Raw genomic sequence first — 22,653 nt, forward strand, 5'->3', positions numbered from 1 at the left:
ATGGTGAAGATACAGTACGTACTGTGCTAAACATTCCATAGTTTTTTTTGTGGTTAGTTTTGCATTCAATAAACTTCCCTCTCCCGATCCACTTTGTCCAGCTCATCCTGGGGGATCCCAAGGCCTTTCCCAAGCCAGTCGAGCTTGGGAGAGACATAGTCTCTCCAGCATGTCCTGGCTCATCCCTGGGACCACCATCGGGTGGGACATGCCCGAAACACCTCACCAGGGAGGCGTCCAGGACGCATCCTAATCAGATGCCCGAGCCACCTCAAACCCTACTTTGAAACCCTACTTTCAAACCCTAGCCTTACAAACTAACCTTAGTGCCAAACTCTATTTTGTAAAGCTAACCCAAATTGCAAACTCTTCTTCAAATCCTTCATTTTAAGCGCTACTTTGCAACCCTAACCCTAGTTTCAAACCCTACTTTGAAAGAAAGAAAGAAAGAAAAATCTAATGTCAACCTTCGAGATGGATCCAGTGTAGTAATGACTGTATGTCCTGGTGGTCCCCTGCTGGGAGAGTCCCCGCCTCTGCATAGTGCAAGCAAAAGTGCTTTTAGAACATGACAGAGCTTCTTGCACTCCTGCTGGTAGCAGCCAGAACCTTTGAGCAATGCGAGTGTGGCTTAAAGTTGTCAAATAAAAACCGCAGGGGAAAGTCTTCTGCCGGCGTTGACTTGGTGGTATTGTTTTGCAGCGGCATTGGCTGTCATCTAACCGCACATATCTTGTGAAAGTTGAGCAAAGGCCCCGCTCACGCTAAACTGTTGATCACAGGTGGTCTGCGTCAGAACAGCCGTGCTGAATGTTAAATATCTGCATATAACGTCAAGACATACCCGCTCTTCCGAAATGTGAAAAATGAGCCGTATTTTCCTGGCTCTCGCGTTGGGATTTATATTTTCCCCATAAACCTGAATTACACACAATTTGTGAAGCATTGTTGATAGAGCAAAAATGTGTCATTCCAATGTGGCACAATCTTTTATTGTCCCAGACAGGCCCATTCATAGCTTAACACAGCAACAATAAAACAAGGGATCTTTTTTTTTTTTTCCTCCCCCCCACCAACCACCCTCACCCATCATCCTACGACTTGCTAGAATATTCAAACAGTTTCCATTGTCTTTCTGTGTTTTGTTCATTGTTTGTTGTGCTGTCATTTCTCTGTTTGGCTCGTGAACTTCAAAGAAAGGCTTATGTCAGTTTATGATGAAATAGAGGGCGAGAGGAATGAATAAGAAAAAAAAGAAAAGAAGAGGAAAAGCTTCTCCCGGAATGGCCCTGCCTCAGAATGCAAGCTTATTAATGGCCGTTCAATAAATCAATGACATATAATTAAATTCAAGCAGTGTGATTCCTTCCCTCAGCTGCAAGCGGGCTGACTCCACACATTGCTCTGTGTCGTGCCTAAGGTGACCCCAATTCCCATGGTCCTTTCACTGGAGGGTGTCACAGATCCAATACTCAGTCATGCATAACATTAGTGCGCCGCCAAGCCCGCCGGGCAATCAAATAGAACACCGGCAAAATGTTGACACTGATCCCAGTTGATATATTTGAAGTGTGACAAAGGCGTTTTTTTTGCTCTGCGGGATATTAAAGCAGTACACAAGGATGACACAACTGCTCACAGCTTCCTCCAGAATGCCAGGAAGGAAGCAAAGATTTCATTCGGCAGCCTTTCCCTTTCAAGTGGGAACCGTCCAGCTGTTGTCTTCTCCCTGTCAGACGAGAGCAGACAAGATAGGATCTACTTGGATGGAGTGAGAGGATGCAGCTGGATATCACCTGCTGGATCAAGGCACAGATGGCACCACCACCATTTCCAAAGTCTTCCAACGTCAGACTTGTTTTCACCAGTAATAAATAAACCCAGACCTTCCAATTTGGGTTCTAACTAGCAATCCTATATTTATTGGGGAGGACATGTCAAGAGCACGAAAAGCTGGATGTCTTCCAGTTTTTCGCTTCTTCTTCATTGTGGTCTTATAATAGATACATTTCCACAAAGCAGTATCATTCACTCGCTTAAGCTCGGCAAATCCTAATCAGGCTTACGTTTCAATCGTGTACACTGGCGCATTTTCCAAAGCTCCGTCAATTATAAAAATAATGTGACATCAGAGAGAGTACAAAACCTGAAAGTGAATTGAACATGTATCCACGATATCCTCAAAAGCTCCCTGAACCTAGTTCCACGTTTGCGTACATACTAAACTGAAAAGGAAACTGCGTGAAATCGATTCTGCCTTAGACACACAACTGGAGATCAGAATTTTTATCATTCCAAATGTACGAGTGAAATATGAAACTATAGAAGCGTGGCTATAGGATCCAATAAAAGTCTTTCATCTCATGTGTGATGAGATAAAACATTGATTCCTTGTTTTTCCAGGCAAGGTCTTGATACCACTGGAGTGGTCAGGTTATAATGATCTCAAACCATGTCAGATCCGCTTGACAAAGGCAATCTGATAAGGCTTGCGGATTATCGGACAGTTTGACCAGCCACGGGCAGAAGAAAAGGTCACCGGTGAGACACCAGCAGAGGCGCCCGCCCGCCCACTCAAGGATTCGTGATCTGTTTGTTGTCATATATTTGGACTCACCTTCTGTTTTGGGTTCTACTTCAAGGAGAAAGCAGCTGGCATGGAGTATTACTCTTGTGCTGCCGTGACTTAAAACGATCAGACATTGCCAGAGACACTCATTTGAAGTTTCCAGCAGGATACGCAGCAGATAAACCCTGATATATTTGAGTCGGAGTGAGCGTGCAACTGTCACCGAGATCAGGTGCAAAGCCTGTTAGCGTTTCTCTGAGCTCCACATGAAGGAACTTGGTCAAAGTCATTTAGTTTATTGATGTTTCCGGACGAGGTTTTTCATGGTAGTCAAGCTTCCAAACACATCAAACATATCAAGAATTTAATTTAAAAACAAACCCCCAAAAAAGCCTCAGAGACATCCCTCTTCCCTCTTTGCATGCTTCCGTGGATGAGCTCCTTCAGCTTTGCACGCTCCTCCATCAGTGCCTGAGTTTGTCCTTCACAAGAGACAGGTAAGCCTGCCAAGACCCAGTAATTAGTGCAGATGGGGACTGGGATACTTGCTAGGGCTTCCTGCAAAAATGCCAAGGGAGCCAATCTATAAATTCCTGCATATTAATGCAATTTAAAACCACTCCAGACACCTTGCTGGAGGCAGGTGATAAAAAAAGAGATGGGAGGGGGAGGGCAGACTACTTGGCACACAGCTTCTGATACAACATGAGCTCTGTCTCAGCAACTTTTTGACCAAACACCACTTCCTCCCAAGTAACTTGCTCATGCCGAACCCCATTCCAGGAGATGCTTACAAAATCCTGACTCTAGGCTTTTCGACTGGGTCCTTATCAATAATTAACCGTTAATCTAAAAACCTATTTTAGTTGCATCATCTTTTTTCACCATTGTCCCTGCTCCTCCATCCATTTGCCCCCCTTCCGTTCTGTAAGATCTAGTTAGAGATGCCATTAGCATGAGAAAGCAGGCTGGTAATTGTCTTTACTCTACTGAGTGATCCCTGGATAGAGGATTAGGTCAAGAGAAAGCCCCGATTTCAACTGGGAGCACAGATGCTGCCCACAGTCACCCACTCCAGATTAGATTAGACTGCATTGGGACAAAACCCAACGGTACCTTTGAGCAACACTAAAGATAAAGCGTGGACAAGAGGTTAAAAGCAATAAACCTGGATGCTAATTTCGGAGGCTCCAATTCCAATTTCCGGAACGCTGAAATCAGTTGAGAATGTTCCCCCCTCCCATCTTTCAGAGTACATACAGTATTTAGCGCCGCATCTCCCTAAATGATTCCCCCCGGGCCACCCTGTCGGTCGCTAATCTGCCCGCCACCACCCGCTCTCATAAGGGGGTGTCGCATTTCTGGCACTCTTCCACAGGATAAGCGCTTCAAACACCAGAGCCTCTCCTCTTGACCTTTCCACGGAGATGATCGATTAAGCCCGTTGGATTTATTCCATCAACAGGCAGCCATCACATCAAAAAGGCAAGGAATTTACCTCAGAGGCAGACCTAAAATCCATATAAGCTTCGCGAGGGTTCCATTTTTTTTATTGGCTTTGGCAATCCACTTCTCACAGAGCATTAATAAGCACTTTCTTTTTAGAGGCTGTTTGTTATCTGAATGACTGCAGCTCTTTAATTACTGAAGCAAATGACAACGGCAACAGAGAGGCGTTTTTTTTTTTTTTTTTTGCAATCTGTCATCCTTTGAAGCTGCGATGCAAGGAAAACTGTTTAGCAAGCACAGCTGCCAGAAAATGTCGGAAAACCTGAAATAAAAGACAATGACAAAAGCACGTACATCTGCCAAGGATTAATCGTTCAAACCGAAGAGAGCATTTGGATTTGTTTGTTTGACCTAATTAAGGAGCGGGGCAATTTCGGCAGTGTGGACTCAGACAAGGCTGTCAAGTGGCGTCATGGAAATCTGATTTTTGTTTTGCCATCCTGCTTACTAAGAAACAAAGCAAGCAATGATACCGCACACTTCCAGGCATAGCAAAGGTTATGAGGTTAGCGCACATTCACATTTCAGTGTCCAGGAAGTGAACCATGGGCTCAAGCACAAGAGTAAAAAGCTCTTTTGCACTCTTTGCGGGTGAGTCATTAGGATACAAAAGTGCCGACTTCTACTTTTCATGCTTCAACACTTTTACATGCTTTTGGGAAGAGCAACAAAAGCAAGCAATGAAAAGAACAGAGAGGATCTCAACTCAGACACGTTGCACATTGGATTTCATCTGTGAACGTTAAAAAGGGGAATAAAATACAGTATGAAAGCAGTTTCATCCGAGGAGCATTGATACATGAGCTGTCCCGTGCTCGTGGTCACAGCAGCCAGTTAGCCGCTTTATGCTAATCACATCCTATTAGAATAATGAGGAAATGCCACCAATCCCACTTGCTCATTCTGCCTGCATCCTTGACTGGAGATTTCTCTGATAGACACAAATTCCTTCTCCATCTATAAAGCTCTTCTCATGCATTTTTAATAGAATCTATTACTTTAGGATTAAATTATAAAAGACCATCCTGTTTAAATTTTTAATCGTTTGCATAATTGCTATCAGGGTGTAAATGTGAGCCAGAAAATAGCCAGTTTGTACAGGAAAAGCAGAGACAGTGTGTGTGTGTGAAAGGTGGGCTGACTTTCTCGGAGAGCAAGGTGATGAGGTGCTCAGCACGGTGCATGAAAGCAATAGAAAGGTGAAGACTGCTTGCTCCAGACGCAGGAGACAGAAAAAAAGTGCAGTGGCAGTCTTAGCACTGAGAAGTTAGCAAATAGGCAGCCACTTTACCGAGCCGCCGTTTAATGGAAATATATTTCTCGTCCCTGCACCCAGCTCGAGGCAGATTAGCCGTGAGTTAAATGTCATCTTTCATTGGGCTTCCCACTAACAGACAGCGCATACATGAGGGCCAATGTGGCATCGCCTCTAAACTACGGCGTTCTTAGAAATCGACGCACGTCACCCTCCCCCAAATTAGCACCGCAGGGACAACCCTCCACACCGCCCCCGCCTGCTGGCGGCAGCGCTTTGGCATATCTGTAGCGGGGAAAATATTTCACACTGCATGAATTATTAAGTGCGGGGCCAGTGCTAAGCAGTGTGGAGATAGACCCGTTATTCACAGCTCTATTGGGACGGATGCATCGGAAAGCAGGGCCGCTCGCCTATCAGATCGTTTGTCACCGGCGATAGACAATTTACAATGAGAGAAGTTTTCAATTTATTCATTCTGCTGTCACTGCAGTTTTCTGCATCCACTCATTCCGCTCCTCAAACACCCCCCACCCCAACCCGTCCTTACACCTACTCCGTTCCTTCAGCACCGTCTCGCCGAGTGAGGCGCTCCACACCTGAACCAAGCACTTATCTCCAGCTGATACCGCAGCTCACTTTGTCTTTTACTTTGCCTGAGGAAGAAAGGTGGAGCTGAAATCTGTGTGCAAAAAGATGTAAGCAGAGTACTTTAATCATCTTAAGTGGTGGAAAGGTGTGGCGGGCACATGCTGTGACAGCCAAAGGGATTCGGCGAGCCTGTGGCGACACGGTGGACGACTGCGGCTTCGTGATAAAGAAAGAAAGAAAAAACAGGAAAGCGAAGATGAGGGTATTTAGTTGTGCTTCCGCGCAGTAGAAAAAAAGCAGAAGGACCACCCCGTTAGATGCAAACTAAACAAAGAACGCGAGTGAACACTAGTTGATGTATTTGCACTGTCAAGAGCATGAGAGAAACGCTTGTGAAAGCCTCCAAAAGATGGATGCATGCATTAATTTGTTGGAATAATTGGATCAAATTGTGGTCTAAAATGCTTCCCACACACGGGGTTGTCTTTGGCTGCTGGAAATTTGATTTAGTACAAAGTAAAGCTTCCCAGTGCCGGCAAATAAAAACTCCCACACACAGTCAGACAGTGGACCTCAGCACAACTGTCTGGCAGACTGCGGCTTCAACATTAATTACTGAAGGTGGACCAGTTGTCACAGCAGCCACGTATTTTGTTTTTATCCAAAGTGTTGAAAGTCGACGTGTCACGGAACAGACAAGCCTGGGAAGTGCTACGCAGTTCTCCTCCACTGGTTTAAGAAACAGCTCAACTTGCAAAGAACACGACTTGCATTGTTGCTCTAAATGCTCTCGGAGCACTTTGACCTGTAGCGGTCGCCACGACGCCCTTGGACAACCTGATGCAGACGGAGCGCACTGAATAGGTCTTGATGTGAAAGGTAGAGATGTTAGATAAATGTCTTCACAGTCAAGGCCTTTGCCCTCTTGCCGATGACGCATTCTTACACTCCAAACGCCGACCGCCCCCCTTCACATCCACGTCTATAAAAACAGACACACATTGGCAACAATAGCACTGAGGGCAGCATTTGTTTAGGGACAAGGTGACCCTGTTGCCTAGGGGCCTGTGAACAGGCACAATGAAGGCCTCTCATCCCGCACACACCCAGCCGGTTGTGTTCAGAGGGATGACGGGGGTCGAGCGAGAGAGCGCATGGTGACACCCCGCAAATGCAGTGTTAAAACCCCTTTCAGGAAGCCCCCCCTTGACATAGCCCCTTTCATATCCTCGCACAGACGGTGCAAAATCCCCGCTTGTAACCCGGAGTCACGCAGTCAACAGATGGAGCGGCTATTGAGTGAAGGATTGCGCCTGCAGAGGCGGCGCCTCCTCATCCATCCCCGATGGAAACAATAGGGCAGCAGGTCAAGAGTGCTTTCTCCAAGAGGAGGAGGTCAGGGGTCACAGTTACGCTTCCACACAGAGAAGCTATACGAGCCTACAGGGACGCTGACAATCTTTCATGGATGGTGGGCAGAGGGGAGAGGCTGGTGGCAGTATGCGCAGCTCTCTTGACTGCTTGCCTGATCATACCGCGGGGGGGGGGGGGGGGGGGGGAGAGAGATTGTGTGAGAAAGTGGGACAGCCATGTTTGTATTTAACCTACAAACAGACACCCCTGTACACATACATGTGTAGAAGAGACACATAAAAGTCCCTCAGGGCCAAGGAACCTTATTTGATAAATGGGCCGGATGTTCAAAATGGACCCTGCTGACTTTTCTGTGAGAAAGTAGAACCAGGTAGTTCATCAATGAAGTGCTTATTCAACAAAATTCATTTTCATCGCGACTCATTTTCAATACCACTGTTCATGGTCACAACCATGACTTTGTTTACATGCAATCAATAACTCTTTCAAAGTCCAAATAGTGGGGTTTGAAAGGCCACGTAAACATGCGCAAAAACACAAATATGACCATATACGAGTTTTTAAAAACCCAAATCAGATCCCTGAGCCACCCTTTGTAACCTCCATTAAAAGAGACATCACGGCGATGCCGCTTACTCAATATCCATTTCTTTACTGCATTTTCACGTTAATGTAAAAAATAAAATAAATAAATGATGCATTGTGGCTCAAACTATCAGCATCATATTATAATACAGAAAAAAACTGTCATGATGGTATAAATTAGAGGGTGTTATATTGTCCTGAAGTCCTTATTAACACATCCAGTGCCTGTGTTTTCAAAATGCAAATGGGTGCCACGGAAGATGCTATGAATAGCACATAATGCGCATGATAACACAGACAATCACAAAAGCGGTCGGAGCTTTCTGGAAAGGAAAGTATATCCTTTCCCATTGACCAGCAGTGCTGCTATCATGTGGCTTTGACCTGGGAGTCAAATAGTCATCAAGGTTGTACTGCCTCGCTGGCTTTCCATGGACAGAGAACACAAAAAGCAACAAAGAAGGTGCGCAGTGATCCCACAATTTCAAGCGGCAAGGGCAGCCACATCAGAAACGAAATATTGCTACCACATATTCTTTAAAGATTGCTTTATCACGCTATTTTGCACAGGAAGACATCCATTAGAGCCCAAGGTGTCAGCAACATTGTAGTAATTGTCAGGGAAGTGCAGAGCCCCCGCCACGCCTAACCAAAAAAAAAAAAAAAGACTTCCTACCACTTGGGAAATGTTCACAAATCACACCTAATTAAACACAAAAGCCCAGTCCATGAAATTGGAGCACAGAAAGCTATTAAAGTTCAAGCCTAGAAAGGTTTTGCAAGTCGTTAAAACACTTCAAATTGTTGTTGAGCACAGAGGGCCAAATGGAGCTGTTTCCTTTTCCCTCCCTTTCATAATACATCAATGCTTTGCCATTTTGGAACAAACTGCTGTTTAAGCTCCCATTTGAAACAGAGAAGAAAAAAAAACGACTCGGCGAGCCCGCTGAAGGGGATCTCTAGAAGTGCCGTCACGGAAAATGTCCATAGAAGAGAGGCTTCATTTTCACACCATAGATAAAAGCCTGGACTGCACCTGCATGCCACAAGAGAACGGACAGAGCTATCAGGTGAGGGCGGCATTCCGACCTCAGCTTATCAATCCCAGCAGCTATTAAGGTTTCTAATATTGTTCTTTTTTTTCTTTTCAAAGAGCCTCGGCACAATGAAAGCAATTTAGCCCCAGTTGTCCCTTTTTCCTTTGACAGTCTCATGAGGTCCTCTTGTATTTTCCACAAATAATACAGCTGGGCTTGGCCCCTTGTTTAAAAGATTAATAGTATGCAGTCTTGGCAGAGAGGCAATCAGCGAGGCTGTCGGTGACAGCAGAAAAAGTGTGAAAACAAGGCAAAGAGGCGACACCATTGTCACAATTACCATCGGCTCGCCGCTGCTTTTATGCCCAGCTGTCAATCACGGTAAACCGAAGCAAAAAGAAGGAATTTGAATGATAAGTCATGAGCAGGCCATTTCCCTGTCATCAGCTGTTTGCTTGTGGCCCACCACGGGCGGAGCGACTTCACGGCATCCATATGGATAATTTTAGTTGGCTCTCAATCACGACACAATATGTTGTCACAAATGGATTCCTCTAGGTTGTTTACAACTAAAAAGTTCTTACTATGCATCTATTCTAACAAGTCAAAATGAGTCATCTATTTACTGCACTATGTGCTAATAAGATACATTTGCTAAACCTTAGTCAGCAATAATTAGCTCTTTGGAGTGAACATTTTACGGAACAGAAATAGACTCCGACTGTCCGGCCATTTCTAACAACGTGGAGCCAGCAAAGTAAAGGGGAACTGTCAAGTGACACTATATAGTACTTAAGACACCCAGACTTTGTCTTCAACTGACTTTACCCTTTCGAGTTGCAAACTGCTTGATTGTCCCTTTGTGTCTGATTAAAAAAACGACATCCCTTAGCACCGTCTAAAAAACTCAGAGGCTCAAGGATGATTGCGACACTCTCAAAAGTGCAAAATGTTCAGCTCATCCATGTTTATCGTCACAAAACAGCATGACAGCCGCTAATGACAGCCCCACAAGAGACAAAGCGGAATATATGGAGAAAAAGAAGCTTTCTGGTGAAGGCGTAAGAGGAAAAACAGCTGCTGTCTCCCTTTTTCCCTCCGCTCATCCCACGAGAGTCCCATGCGAGCTCCCTGATCCTAGTTTGTGTCTGACAGAGGGGACCCGAGCTCTGTTCATCTCGCATGGCAACCCTCCTCCTACTCCATCCCCGCACCGCCGCCTCCTGCCTCGCCGCCGCCACTCCGCTTCCAGGAGGAAACGTTGGCGAGGAGGAGGGGGGGGGGGACGGGGGTGGGCTACATCAAGGAGAGACTCTCCCAGTGGGTTCCCGTCAGTTCCAGGCCATTGCACTTTGCTCGTTGGGATTTTTGTAAAGACGCACAAGCAGGTGTGTGCACACACATATCCATGCACATGCAAACGACTATTAATGGCTAAGATAATGTACTGTGTTCTTTTTGTGTGTTTTTTTTCTGCCTTATGCTCCCATGCTTAAAAGCATGGAATGTCTCATTTAGGATTTCCCCATGACTGTAAAGTGGTGGCAAAAATCTCAGACAGCTTGTTTAAGTGGCTAAAATGAGTTGATAATGTAAAAAGCAGAGGCAGTCGAATGCTTGATGTGGCCAGTGGCGACGTGCAGCCAAAAGGCATGACACACTTCCGCGGTCTTTGGAGACGAGCTGAGAGCGACAGGCTGCCCTTGTGCATTCCCGCTCTACAGATGTTGCCGTGGAGAGAGGCTGACTGGCTGGCTGGCTGGCTGGCTGCTGTGACAGCTGGACAGCTGTTCCTATAGACGTAGGCACAGAAGCATGGTGCGGAAATATGAAGGGGGGGGGGGGTAATGGTGTATATTTGGTTCATGTGTTTAAAGCTGTCACTTTCACCAACGGTGCATGAGCACGAATAGGGAAATAAGGAGAGTAAAAGCATGCAGATGGGTGCATGGCAGACTCCACTAACACTATTTAAAGAAGATCCAAAAACAGGAAGAGATCTTTTTTTTTTAAAGCGACTTGTCATTTGTCAATCCCAAAATGAACACTAAACTGGCCACATGGCATCAGCTGAAACATTTTATTCACTCTATGATCTTGAAATCTCGTGACTATTTATCATCATAACCAACTTTAACTTTCACAGAAAAAGAACGTGTTTGAAGGAGAGGATAATTGGCTAAGTCTTAAAACACGCAGTGACTTCCTGTGTGAAAGTCAGCCTGAATTGAGGTTAAGCATAAACTATATAAACTTAAACCCCAACAGTTCTCAAATTGAAAATAAAAACAAAAAAAAGCAATAACCCGCTGCTCAAACAGTTCAGATCATGAACTAAACAGCTTGGAATGACGCCAGTTCGTTCTGCCGCAACGCTCAGTTTCCCAAGCAGGCTTGGCCATTCATTATGCCACTAAAGGTCAGCAATTCGTTCAAGTCAATAAAAATGTGAATAAAACTAAAGGCTCACAAGAGGGACGCTCTCGTAGCCTTTGGTCGCCTATCAAACTGCGAGTAGGTGAACATGGATATTGTCGGGATCAAAGGTCGGAAAACAGACGTGATGTGGAGGGATATACTATAGCGCTATGCCGGGCCGTCGGTAATCGGGGTTAAACTCCACCAACTGCTCACACACGTGGATACAAACACTTGCTGACAAACATATATATATTTATGCAAAGCGGAGATGAAAACCAAGCGACCAGATGAGACCACGGCTAAATACGTTGCATGTAAAGAGTGCTATTAGGCACTTTTTAATGGACGCCAGTTGCCTAATTATCATAAAAATATAATCGGGTTATTTGGGAAGGGAAAAAAGTGATTGCTCTGGAAGCAAGTCAGGAAGTGCATATGGGCTGCTTTATTGCTAAGCAACCAGTCATTATCCTCCAGAGTGGAGCGAGGTGACCGGCCATCCGTCTAACTCCGCTGGCTCGTCTAGCTGCGGTGTGCCCCCCCCAATGCAACCACATCCCCACTGCTCGCTCTCCGCCTTCTCCACTCGCTCGCCCTCTCTGCTGTCTCCCCGTCCGAATACAAACAGAGATAAAGAACGCCGCAATCGCTCTTGACACACAAATAGGTTAACACAATAAAGCCGGCTTTGCCTGGCTCACTCGAGGGAGGAAAGCAATTCCAGCGGCAGGCAGGAGGTAATAAAACAGGGCTAGGAGTGTGTGTGTGTGTGTCTGCAATACATGTCCTCGTGTCAATGTTCCTATGTTTTTGTATGTGAGTGGAAGCAGGCACCCAAGATCTTTGGCCTCGGGGTTCAATATCGTCTGGATTTCCAACCTTTCCTTGACACAAATAACATAGTGGGGGCAAGAGATGGGAATTCCAGTTTCTCCAACATTTGGATGAAAGAAACTGGAGCTTAATAGCAACAATATAGCTGACTTGCACTAGCCCTATTCACATATGTAAATGTGCCCCTGCGGGTCAGCTGCTGCGTCTTTTGGTCTGCATCCCGCTCGCTTGGAATTCTCCATGTTGACTGAATATGGGTTTTATCCGCGCAAGCCTCGGCTTACTGTCCCCGCCGCCGACAAATGCTAAAAATCTCCAGTGTTTTATTAAATCGTCCAGCATTCACGCTCAACTTTGTGCAGAAAATTGTGAGTTGGCTTGCGCAATTACGCTCCCGACCAGACAACATTGTTTTCTGCAGTCGGTGAAAATGTCATTACTTTACAGCCAGCGCCTTACAATCGGGTAATGGCCTCTTTTTGTCACGGACACAAACGGTTTGTGGGAGGTGTGACGGCGAATAAGTGTTACGCATTTTGAAACAATGTAATATGCAAGCAGCTGGCGACGGAGTTATTTGGCGATACGGAGCAAGTGAAAGGAGAAAATGCAAGTCAATAGCTAATTCCTGGACTGACTGCAGTATAATCAAATGCATTGAACCTTGATGCATCCATGCAGCTGATGTAGTATGTATCTCCCCTCCAGGCAATTATAGACAGAGGACGTAGGTCACACATTGCCTCATCTTCTGTATGTCAATACACAGAGGGAGGGGGCAACCCCCAATTAAAGCATCTGGAAAAGTTTGGATGTGTATATATAAACACGGGACAGGGCGGCCATTTGTTTAATGTCAGCCAACTCCGCACACGTCTCTCTCTGTTCCAATCAGGTAATCAAACTGCATGGATGTAAATTGGTAGCTTTTGTCAACAGGGAATAAATTACGAAAGCATGAAGAGAAAATATCTTATCTGTCTGATGTATTTCCTGCTTCTGCAGAAAGCCTGAGGGGGGGAAGGGGGGGGGGGGGGGGTCAGCAGGCCAAAATGTAGGGAGATGGAGATTAGGATGATGTGCGGTTCCTTGTTCCATTAAAGTTTGATCTTCCTCAATAGCCGAGGAGAATCAGATATCTCCCATTCAAGATTAAAGTACACCAGCATAGAGGTGGGGGGTGGGGGGATTAATCAGAGGCCTGCATGAGAAAAAAAAAACCTAGCCTTGCTTCTGGCATGGAAAACAGTGGCAATAAAGAGTTTGCCAGATAATGTGAATCACAGCGAGGCACAACGGTGAATCAAGCAGCGTGTACGGGCCTCCACAAAACACATCAAAGTGTAGCCTGGACTGAGATACAGTAGCTGGAGAGCAACAGCGGGGGCCAAATCTGATAGCGGCCAAGACGGTCATTGCGGTGTAGTGGTTGGGCTTGAAGAGGGCACGGGAAGGATTTTCCCATGTTGCTCACTGTCGCCAGACTCCTTGAGCCTCGCCTCCTCTCGCTGAGATCAATGACGCCGGGGTGATTTCACAGCAGCTTGCACTGTCACCCAGAACAAATCAATGTGAGCATGAGGAAGGCAGGAGAGGCATTGTTTTTAAAGGGAGCAAATTCACAGTTGGGGAGCGTGTCAGATTTGTTTTTATCCTTCAGCCAGGAACACTTTGGAAGGAGCACGCCTGCCCTTGCCTCTCTCACTGGGATGGAGAGCCAAGTAAGATGCACAGCTATCAGGCATGCAGGAGAGGATATTATTGCTCCTTTAGGAGTCAATGAGGTGCGAGCCTCCAAGGTACACACACTAGACTGTTTTTGGCACGAAAAAGGAGCACTTACTTGGGAGTCTAATAATTAGCCCTATGGGGTCGATTGTACCATGAAGGACACGGACAGCGTGGCGTTGTACTCATTAACCGCATATGAAAAGCACATGAGCTGTTTTAAAACAATAAAAATGCATCAGCTCACCTCAACCTTTCCATATTAAAGGCTACACATTAACCGAGACGTCTGATGGGACGTGACTTCCATTCAGCCTGATGGAACCAGAGGACGGGGGTGGAGGTGAGAAGGGTGGGGAGAGGTCAGGTGCTCTGTGCTTTCCTCCGAATCTTTTTTTTTTTTTTAAGTGGGCCTTGACAATGAATTCTTAATAATATCGGACATTGTCCTTTACTGTAAGTCAATCTTTAGCCCGCCTAATTAGCTAAGCCAATCAGAGGGGTAATTTTAGCAGACTATTTAGCTGAATCCAATCAGAGGAGGGGAAAATGTTGGCGGAGTCTCTGATTGGAAACAACCATTTCAACTCTGTTCCCAACAGTCTGAATTGTGAAGGCCCTAAGTAGATTACATTTACATGGCACCACATAGAAGCTTAAATTTGAATGGACCAAAAATTCAACATCAACTGTACACATCATAGACGCTTAAATCTGATTGGATCAAAACAAATTAACGCCAACTGTACACATCTGTAAACAAGATTAAAAAAGAATCACCAGGAGCAGCCGTGAACCACCATTTGACCCTGACATCGCAGGAACACCAACAGATGGGGAAAAAATATGAGGCACTCGTCTGACACGCCGGGTGCAGCCGCAGTGAGGGCGCGACGGGGTCAAGCATCCCAAGCTAAAATAGATATCGTTGTGGAGGTATTGCTGCTAACTACAACAACAAGGCAACCGTGTCATGTCAGGCTGCCTCTGCTCCTGCAGCTGAGCAGAGAAGACCTTCACCCACAACCGTACATCCATGTTTATGTCACAGCCCGTTTTCTCGTTCACAATGACGGAAGGGTTGAAGGGTGTGTTCGTCCCACCGCAGCGATGGTTGGTGTGCAATGCTTTCATGTCTCTTATGTATCGTGGATGGTGCGAAAATCAGGACGGCGGAGGGTATATTAAATCATGTAAAGCAGAAGAAAGAAACAATGTGTCTCTTTTGTTTGCATGCACGTGAAACTTTTCAGGAAATTAAATACTTTGATCAAGTGTCTAATGAGAAGCTTAGAGTGGAAATGTGGCTTCAAGTGTCTGCTGATGTTTGCTACTTAAAAAGATATAGTCATGGCTGTCTGGTTCAAAGCCATAGTAATTCTTTTTTCATGACATCTATAGTGAATATATGGACAACAGATCTGTGCCTAAATGTTATTAATCAGCGCAAAAAGTGCGCACACACACACACTGACGCACACACACACACACTCATGCTGAGACTATTTTAGTCATCTTAATTGCTAAAATGAGATTGGCTGCCTGCGGGTAGGTTTTGAGACAATCAAACCATGCAAGGATTAAAGAAGAGATTAATACACAGAGCAGGAAATTAAACTTCAGCAACTTAAACGATATTCAAGACTGCTTCTCTCGTTTCACTGCAGGCAGCTGTATTAATAAGCACCGAATATGTTAAGGCCACCGAGCTATCAATCAATCAAACTGATGTGTGATTTAAGAAAAGGCCTTTTTCTTTTGAGCGCATTAATTGTGTTGCTCAAATATTCTCAATGGCTTTGAACAGTCTTAACGAGTTGCAGAAGTGACTTTCAGTTTTGAGTTGTTGTCATTGCAGCGTTGTTAAGGTGTGGAGCAACAGATATGATGTGTTAAGGGTACGATTAATAGATGACGATGAGATAACCTGGCAGTGCCACTCCTTGCCTTTGTGACTTGAGCAAACCGATCCAAATGCATATTTTGTGTATTTTTGATTGTGTCATTTTCGATGTCACATTAATTAGACCAGTCTTACAAAGTTTCAGTTTTTTGTCTCCAAAATGTTATAATAATCTAGTACTTGTATGTCTATCGTGTAATATGTCTTGTCACCGTGGGATAGGGAAAACGTCATTTCGATCTCTTTGTGTGTCTCGGCATGTGGAGATGTTGACAATAAAGCAGACTTTGACTTAAGGGGTTTTAACGCTTGTGTGACGATTAGAGAAAATGGGGGCGCATGCATTCTCTAAAGGATACAGGTATTATTGTACCACGGTTAATTTCTTTTCAAATTAAATAATAGTTAACAATGTTACTTGTTACCTTGTATTTAGAAATAAAAATAAAGGATTTCTGATGGAAACTGTGAGAGACCCCCGAAGCAGATCAATGACATTTCTCTTATTTTCCAAGGAGATATATTGATTTTCAATCAGAACAAATCTCATAAGTCGACCAGTATTCCTGGAATGGATTGTTTAACCTCAGGGGCTCCACTAGATTTCTCAAGATTCAACAACAGGAAGCGAGACAGGCAAATTGAGACACACGTTGAAGCACAAAAGCCTGCAGTACAACATTTGAAGGTCTAAAGTGAGACAAAAATAACAAAAGCTTTCAAAAGCAAGTCGGGGAATAAAGTGGCAAGAAAAAAAACAGGAAACTCCGCAAAGGTAATTCAGTGACCTAGATATTAAAGCTTCTCTGTCACGCTGTTTGCCGGTGCCTCGTCCAACCATCACGTTGAGTTAAGACAAGCATTATGCTGGCGAGACTATTTGTTTAGGTGAGGAGCAGCCGCAGAGCTAATATGAGCACAATTTGCTCAGCAGGTCAGAGGCGCAGAGTGGAGGAAGTAAATGAGGCAGTTGTGCCCCCTCGGGTGCAGCCCCCTGCCTCATACATCACTGGATGTTTTATTCAATACAGCCAGGAAGGCTCCATGGCAGGTGCCCTGGCTGAGGTGCGGGGTAGGGGGGGGGAGTTGGGCATATTACATTCAGCAACCTGCTAGTCGACGGGAGAGAGACAGACCGGCTCCAGTCGGGTAGACATAGTAGGCTATATTGCAAGCATAATGTGTGCCCAGCGACTGCCGTGATAGGTTCCAGCGCGCCCCCGACCCTCGTGAGGATAAGCGATTCGGAAGATGAATGAATGAATGTATATATATGTGCAGCGTTTTCGCTGCACAGTCAGCGGAAATTATATTGAGCATTTGTTTATGCATTGGACATTCTATTAGGTACACTTGCACAAACTAATAATGCCACGGTCTCTTTGCAGTCTTATACTATAACAGCTACATTGACAAAAGGCACATACAGGAGTTTTCTTTATGACTAGTACGGTTATACTGTAAACATGCAAGTATGGAATGCAGTTCATTTGACTCCAAGGTAAGTGAACTTTTTCACGACTCCACCCAATTAAATTATGAGCAACACATCTGCAGAGCAGTTAAAAAAACAAAACGTATAAACAGATTAGATTTCATAAGAGTGCCGTGTGCATACTTGTACAATAAAGTGTGTGTGCGAGGGGGGGTATAGGAAGCCCAAAGTTCACTGGAGCCGAAAGAGAATAAAGTACTGTTCTCCCATTCAAAAAAAAAAAAACAAATACATAGATAACCAGCCAGTTTGCGGTAAAGGCTGCGTGTTGGTCTGCTTGCCCGGCTGCCTGCAGAGGGCACACACACAAGCTCCCTCCCCATCATCCTTGGGAGTGAAAAGTTTTACAGTTGGACGCTCACATCTCGGGTGAAGTTTACGAGCTCTGCAGTTAAAATCCTGCCATAATAAGCAGGAAGACTATAAAAGCACAGTGGATGTCATTAACACTCCGGGGTGAAGAAGCACTAATTGCACAAGACATTCGCAGTGAGAGGTTTGCGCGTTTGGATCAGTGCCCGCAGGAGGAGCTGTACAGCCAGGCACCGTCCTCGGAGCCCTTCAGTCCCACTTCAAAGTGGATCCTGGAGCCATTCGATCATGTCCATTTTACAACACTTCTTTTTCTTGTGGCTCACACACACGCCAACAATGGGCTTCTATGCGGGACATCATTAAGCGTCGAGTCAACAGCTTTTACTATACATTCACTATCTCGTTAGCATCCCAAAGACACAGAGGAAGATTCTGACAGTGCGTCCAATTTTGAACAGGTGAAGCCCTTAAAACAAGACTTTAGGATAATATATAAATATATTTACCATAAATTGTTCCGTAGTGCAGACTAGAGCTCCATGCAGATTTAAAACATTGACCGAGCAAGCAGCGCGCTCCCAATTAGAAATGCTTCATTTTGCTCCAATCCAGCAGAGCTGATGTCAAACGGAGATGAAGTTGATCCTCTTCTTCCTCCACCCGTAGCGATTTAAATCCCACACTTGGAGAGCTTTTTGAAATTTTCTCGGATCGCCTGCCAAATTTTTAACGGAGGGCAAACGATGCAGAAACAGGTCCTCGGAGGAACAATTGCGCACAGCAAAGTGCGCTTCAAGCTGTCGCCTCCGGAGCGACGTGAAAGGTCCTGGCTTGCTTTTAATTTCACAAGATGTTATCTCCAAGCGACGAGGCAGTTAGTGGAAAGACTGGGTGCTTGGCTTATGCGCTACGCAGTATTCCACAATTCCAAGAGAGAGAGAGAGAGAGAGAGGGGAAAATATCCCAGCCGTTACGCATCGATTTAAAGTGGTCTAAAAAAGATGATTCAAATATGTGAATACAATCGAGGCAATCCTGTAAGAATGGCGCACTGACAAGAATAAAAACTTCGACCGAAAGGGGGAATCTTCAAGGGCTGCTGGGGAAAGGAAAAAGAAATCCCGGTGATCCGGCTCCGCTCGGTCCGTCACTTTCTCCCCTCGAAGATGTTCTTGCCTCCACATCCACAATGTGGATGGATCTCCGGCTGCTCTTATGCACTGATCTCACCCCGTGGTGCTCTCTTTGGTGCATGAACCAATAAAACGGGCGGGGGGAAGCAAAAAAAGGTGGAATTTGGATGAAAGGGATGGGAGCTCCGGGATGCGGCGTTCCTGCCCTGGTGCCGAGCTGCTGAGACTGACAATAACCCGGAACGCTGCAACCCGTCAAGCTGTACAGACCGCCCACCGACCAATCAGCGAAGCCGGCCAACACAAACATTCCCACGACTCGGCCAATCAACAATAATTGACGACTGTTACCATAGAAATGCATGGCGTCTGAAACCACGTTGTTTACTGGCGTAAAAAAAAAAAAAAGCAAATGCAACATTTAAAAAAAAAAGTGCAATATTAATTGACGTGGCAGAATATAAATTGGGATATTTAATCACCATTTACTCTTTAATCACCTCCGCACCACTTCATCCATCTTTCGGCAGCATACTTAAAGGTTAACTGTGACATCCCTTATTGGGCAGAACCCAAGTCTGACCCAATACTGAGAAATAAAGAACTGCAATGCGACTACAATCATACAGATCAATGCAATAGGACAGGGGCCACCCATTCTATTTGTCAGAGGGCCAGAATGTGTTTGCACACAGAGGAGTAAGGGTAGGATTTGTTTTTAAATACTCGCATTTCAATATGAGATCCAATATAAGTGCTGAGCATTTGGGCTTTACTACTATAATTCTATTTTAATGTGTGCTGTTGCAGATGTAAATGCCCATTTTTTTGCATGTCAGCTCAAGAAAGAAAGAAAGAAAGAAAGAAAGAAAGAAAGAAAGAAAGAAAGAAAGAAAGAAAGAAAGAAAGAAAGAAAGAAAGAAAGAAAGAAAGAAAGAAAGAAAGAAAGAAAGAAAGAAAGAAAGAAAGAAAGAAAGAAAGAAAGAAAGAAAGAAAGAAAGTGGTGCTTCTTCTTGACAAAAATTCTAAAGTAAAAGCTAAAACGTATGTTGCATTAAAATTACTCTGATAATTCAACCAGTTTACTGAAGTATATCTGTAACAGATTAAGATCATTACTATATGCCCCTCTGATGAAAAGAGGTAAAAGAATGTAAAATTGTTTTATACAAAAGTGCAACAGTGGTCCAAAGCAATCAATTGCCAAATTCCATCCTACTTTGCACATTTCTTCCAAAATGATGCAACAGCTGTACTTCAATTTACAAAATCGCAGAACTTTCGTCCACGTTCCTTGACTCAGCAAAACACGTTTTTTTTGTAAAGAAAAAATGTCATAGGTGGCCTTCAGTGTTTCTCATCTCCATCATCTTCCCCTTGCCAAGTGCCAACACTGCACGTTGCCACAGACACCCAAAAGGGAAGGACAAGCAATCACACATCATAGACTCATAATAAGCTGACGCTGGGAAGTGGGTGATGCAGCACTCAGCTTATTCCAGCGCTGATAAGAGCCTGAAAGTATTACCTCAGTCTGGCAGCCTGCTCCAAGAAATCCATTGTGAGCCAGGTCATCAATTCTGCCCTATCTGATTGCTCCCCAATGCTGGGTATAGATGCATGTCACTACGCTGGACTCCCTTGCCTTTGAAATTCTCTTCATGAGTTGCACCTCCATGCCAATGGCTACTACACATGTTGCACATGGCATTTGATGAGAAAAGTCTCACAGACAATAGAGCTCCCAAGTCCATCCTATATTAGCTTCAACCTTGTCTCCTTCCTCATTGCGGCTGATCGTATAACAAAGCCTGCGGATTTCAGACCTATTGCATACAGCGCGCAGCTTTACCGTAAATCAAACACATGAACAATCAATAGAGAACGAGCCAATCAAGAACGGGCACCACTGCGAGCCGGGCATGAAGGCAAACAAGTCATTTGATTAGCTGATAAGCAGATGACTCAACAAACATTCATGGCATGTGTACTGTGGTTTGATTAGTGTACGCCCAATACACAGAAGATTGGACACAAATACGTTGTGAAAACACTCAGCTGTTCCAATCCCCCAAGGCGGCATGAGGGCACATAAAAACAATGAATTATTTATGGGGGAGACGAGCGAAACATCACAGTAGATAATTTACTGTGGGCTATATTAAATGGAGCTTTCAAAATAATATATCTGAGCACACGCATTTCCCAGATATCATTGCTGGTGACATGGCGCAGAGCCTGCAGATTGGATGAGAAATTCTATTTGATAGCAATGAGCTTTTCTCTAAAACAGCAACATGAGAGTAATCCCAAGACTAATTGGGCCTCCTTCTCTCTTGCGATCAAAGCATCGCTCCTTTGTCACTGTTAAGGTATCAAAATAAAAGCGCTTCCAATAAAGGCAGGATTGGGCATGCCTCTGTTAAAAAGACAGCTCACAATGAATCCATTCAATAAATCCACTCTAGCCTCTGTTTGAACAGTGCATCTCATAAATAAAGCCCTTTTACGCCCCATCCAGTGCTAACATTAGCGTCTGGCTCAGAGCTGACAGCCTTGTGTTGTTAAAATGTGTTCCTGAAAGTGAACTCACTTTAAATGAGCAAAAACTTTCCACACGCGGCAAAGTAACGGGCAGAAAAAAAAAAAAATCAATGGCAACAGAGGCATGGAAAAAAGAGATAGCATTGATTTATCTGCCATTGATTGTCGAGGATCGCTGCATTGTGCCCCGTGGGCGAACCGCGTGCCGTCTGCCAAGGGATGAGGATGAATCTGTAAAGGTGTCAAGTGGTTAGAGGACACACAGTTTGGAGGCTGAGCGAGCGGAGGGCACACACAAGTGGCAGGCGAAGAAGAGTCATCTGGAGTGGGAGCGAGGGCAAGGGGGGATCAAGCAGAATAAGGCTCGATAAGACCGAATATGCGCAGGGGTGACATCACCTCTGGGCTCAATCTGTACGGGCTCACTTTAAAATGTCGTTGAAGAAAGTAAAGTTTTTTGACACAGAGAGAAAAGCTCCTGACTTCATTTTACTTTTCAAAAGAGGTTACAAACTGCTGCAAAGATAACAATGAAGTTTCTTTGTTGAGAGTCGCTGAGAGGAAGTTTAATGACACCCATTCCATGTTTCGGATCGACAAGTTAATATGTGGGCGGTATCGAGATTGTACTGCTTCAGGAAAGCGTCGCGTTTGCTTTCATCTGCATAGCAGACGATACCAGGTTTTAAGATATCTCTCCTCGGGGAAGCATTTAGATAATGAGTAAGCAGGGACCTTAAGTGGAACCCTGGGGGATCCCAAAAAGAGGAGAGCAAGGGAGGAGGAGACCACACCTAGCCTCAAGCAGAAACCTTGTTTTGACAGATAACATTTCGACCACGGATGGATGGATGGATGGATGGATGGATGGATGGATGGATGGATGGATGGATGGATGGATGGATGGATGGATGGATGGATGGATGGATGGATGGATGGATGGATGGATGGATGGATGGATGGATGGATGGATGGATGGATGGATGGTAGCTAGATAGTGACATCACATGGTTAACACATGTTTTTTAAGTTTGACGGCCAAATGGTTAATAAATTAAATCATTTAAAAACCAAGCCATGTTCACAGTGCTCTATAATTTGAGTTCATTCAGTTTGGCGCGAGAGGCAGTTGGCTAAAAGAATGGTAAGCATGCATAAAATCTTTCCTTTGCAAGTTTGACAACACACATATATTTTGCAATACTTTATGTCTGGCTTGGCTAATAGTAGATGCATCTCCGGACCGGAGACTTCCTACTGACAGCCAGATGTTGATAGGAGGGGAAGCCAGAAGAGAGATCAGGGGCCAGAGCGGCCATGCAAGCCTGTTTGAAGAAATACTCCTTCACTTACATAAACT

The 22,653-nt window shown here is 44.8% G+C and overlaps 1 protein-coding gene across 2 annotated transcripts in view; it reads right to left on the reverse strand.

Annotated features, from left to right (window-relative positions):
- Positions 1-18,964, reverse strand: part of fam222aa (family with sequence similarity 222 member Aa) — a 43,310-nt gene extending 24,346 nt beyond the window's left edge. For both annotated transcript variants that reach the window (XR_009714441.1, XM_061278751.1), the window contains exon 1: positions 18,123-18,964. The gene's annotated coding sequence lies outside the window, so the exon portion shown is untranslated. The remainder of the gene's footprint in view (positions 1-18,122) is intronic.
- Between the last annotated feature and the right edge of the window lie 3,689 nt (positions 18,965-22,653).

Source organism: Syngnathus typhle, linkage group LG5 (assembly GCF_033458585.1).
Source record: "Syngnathus typhle isolate RoL2023-S1 ecotype Sweden linkage group LG5, RoL_Styp_1.0, whole genome shotgun sequence".
Classification (NCBI taxonomy): Eukaryota; Metazoa; Chordata; class Actinopteri; order Syngnathiformes; family Syngnathidae; genus Syngnathus; species Syngnathus typhle.